Raw genomic sequence first — 3,344 nt, 5'->3', positions numbered from 1 at the left:
AGATATTGCGGCCAAAAGTTAATAAATATGCGCCAATTGTATAAAGATTAGCTTAGCATTACAATAATTATAAATGATCGCAATTACACCCACTAATACCATAAAGATGGAGGACAAGTCAACTTTTACTCTGTTTTGCAGGAAACCAAGTCACCGCTTGCGTTCAAGGCTCACGAGAAACCGATTAGCGCCCGTCAATCAACAATGAAGAGACGATTGGCGCAATGACGACGCAATGTGATAGTCGATTTAGAGCTAACTTTCAACTGCATGCGGTAATAAAAACAACACCGCATGCGAATTCACGATCGAAAGATGTAACTGGGCAACGCAAGAGCAGAGGATTGAGACATGTGTACAACTAACAGTTGCGCAGAATTGACGATCTGATTGCATAATATCCCTCCATCTTCGAAATTACCATAACCATCAGTGGGGACCACAAGGCTGGAGTTAAAGACCTACACCTATAAATACCCCATAGATTTCAGAGAAAAGGTATGCTACTTGATACGGGGCTAAGTGCTGCTAAATTGTTGAGAGAAAAGGTTGAGCTGAGTGCTTAAGTGAAGAAATCTGGGAAGAAGACGAGATAAGGCCGAGAGGTGAATCTCAAATCTAACCTGCTATACACTCGATCGAAAGCTCTGTGCATAGATCTTTGCTACCGGTGGAGCAAGCCTGAGAGGGAAGCTCTCCCTACCATCAAATACATCCTATCCGGCAAGCAGATCTCCATCGGATCAATGCTAAGACATTGGCACTTATTTGTATTAGTTCTATCTCTTTCATCTTTGTATTTCACTTTCTCTTTATCTTTTCATTCACACATCATGTATCAAACACTTAATAGATATATTAAATGTTTCGATAGCTTTCACATACCATTCTCTATCTATTTTCGTTCCTCCATTAATCATTTTCTCCATGATGCCTTTTCAATCCCTTGATAGTTAATATGAATCACAAGTACTTAATCTATGTTAAAGGTATAAAATGCGTTTAGCTAAGGCATGCTAGATGACATCTTCATCTGTGAGAGTAGAAGTGAAGATACCATTCTGACCTATTGAGAAAAGGTTAGAAGAATGCGTTAACTAAAGCGAGTAGTACTTCCAGACATGGAAACAACCTTACGTTCATTACGTTATTCTCTGTTTCGCCACAGACATGTGGGAGTGTGGCCGATCACTGAAAGGTGTACGCCAAGAGAAGAGTGGAACAGTATTTCTAGCTTCAAGACAATTGAAAACTTGCGTTGTTTATATTATTTATCTTTCTCTTTCTATTCTGTTCATAAGACTTGTCGCCGCATTCCACGTCTTTGCATAACTTCCACAGCCAGCCTTGACCTAAGCATCTGGTAACATGAAGCCTATGTCTTGTATCATCTAGCTTAGGTTTATTGTATTTTATTTTATCATCATATCTTTACTGCTTTATTTTATCACAATTTATATACCTGTACAAACACATTTTTAAAGATTGAAAACCTGGTTGCATATATCATGAACATATCACATAACCTAAAACAGTTCTTGAGTTCGACCTCGGATCACAATGAGAAAGTTGCAGTGGAATTACACTTGGTTCCATCGTAAGGAAACTTGTGACAACGCATGGCATACTTTGTGAACATCCATAATTAACGCATATCTAGCAGTAGTATCGAATCATTTCGAGCATAGAACATCAATCATACCTATCAGCGATTCGTCAACATGTGGCCGCATCATTCTTGGCACATGTCATGGCCTCAACCTATTTTGATACATAATCAACCGCGACCAAGATATAGTGATGACTTTCTGATGGTGGAAATGGGCCCATGAAGTCAATTCCCCAAACATCAAATAATTCACAATGTGCTTGACTTCTGATGACTTTCTAGGTTGCGGATAGACGTCGCTTGGTTTTGAAGCACAGTTTCGTTCTTTTCAATATATTGCTTCAACAAACTTTCCAAAAAGGAAGATTGCGGCGTCTGCATACTGCTGGCTTGATTACTCGTCTGACCATTGTTTCGCGGGGAAAATCCGGGTGGCCCTTCTTTTTATGCCACTGATTGAAAATTTTGCTGCTGATTTTTTCACACAAAGTTGGGGTGGTTTCTCCACCCAGGGTTGTACGTGTTAGAGAACGGATTATTCTTCACAAAATAGATTGACTGTGGGTTTTGCAGGCATTCCTCTATTGCGTTTCCTTCACCACAAGTAGCATACCTTGTGGTAGCCTGGTTGATTGCATTCACTTTCCCACTATGCGTTGTTGGGCTGTTGATTGTGATTTCCTGTATCAAGTTCATCATTGCAGTCATTTGACTCTGAAAGGATGCGATAGCACCATTGTTTGTGTCACTGTTCTTTATTCTCAATTTTTGATTACTTTCTCTCCAGTCCTCATGATTTTTAAAAATGCGATCAAGGATGTTCTTGGCCTCATCATAAGTGTTATCTAGCAGACCTCCAGCTGCTGCCGCATTGGTAGCGGTCTGCGAAGTAGGGTTTAATTCGTGATAAAAAAATGTCCATCTGTAAGCAATCTAGTAAGCCATTATGCGGGCAATCTCTTACCAGCCTCTTGAACCTCGCCCAAGCATCGTTGAGCGATTCGTCATTATCCTGTTTGAAATTGGGATCCATTTTCTCCTTTTGGCATTCTCCGTTGGAGGGAAATATTTCTTCATAAACTTCTCTACTACTTGCTCCCATGAGGTAATCTCCCCCGGTTTGAGAGAGTACGCCCATTTTCGTGCCTGGTCACACAACGAAAACGGGAACAAAGTTAGTCGAACTTCCTCGGTGGAGATATTCAGGAACACAAAAGTGTTGCAGATCTCTATGAAGCTCCGGAGATGGGCATGCGGGTCCTCACCATGCCTCCTACCAAACTGCCCAGCAGTTTGGATCATCTGCACCATCACCGGTTTCATTTCGAATCGCGATCCATCAAGAGCGGGCCTCATGATTCCTGGGGAGAAATCGTAGAGGTTGGGCGACGCATAGTCCCGAATGAGCCTATTGCGGTCGTTCGCCAATAGAATGGGATTCGCCATGACATTATTTTCATTTAGTGCTCCATTTCCAGGTTGTTCCGCCATGTTATCTTTCTCTTGTTATTGTTGTTGGCGGCTATCTCTCAGTCTTTATCGGAACGTCCTTTCAATCTTTAGGTCATAATGCGGCAGAGATTGAAAGTTGCAAAGAAAATCAGAAAATTATCGTTAGCACACTGTATTGCTGAAGTCCCCAACAACAGTGACAAAAACTTGATGCGTTATTTTATGCGGTGAAATAATAAAGGAATTGCGGTGATGGAAAACGCGTTATGCAACAAGTTTCCTT

The 3,344-nt window shown here is 41.1% G+C and overlaps 1 non-coding gene across 1 annotated transcript; it reads left to right on the top strand.

Moving 5' to 3' along the window:
* Positions 1-2,547: 2,547 nt before the first annotated feature.
* On the top strand, positions 2,548-2,653 carry LOC150035302 (small nucleolar RNA R71). The gene has a single exon (XR_016530983.1). It is a non-coding gene; the product is annotated as a small nucleolar RNA R71 (small nucleolar RNA).
* The last annotated feature ends 691 nt before the right edge of the window (positions 2,654-3,344 follow it).

Source organism: Benincasa hispida, chromosome 7 (genome assembly GCF_027475165.1).
Source record: "Benincasa hispida cultivar pf3 chromosome 7, pf3_genome.v1.1, whole genome shotgun sequence".
NCBI classification, from domain to species: domain Eukaryota; kingdom Viridiplantae; phylum Streptophyta; class Magnoliopsida; order Cucurbitales; family Cucurbitaceae; genus Benincasa; species Benincasa hispida.
This window is presented reverse-complemented; position numbering and strand designations above follow the sequence as displayed.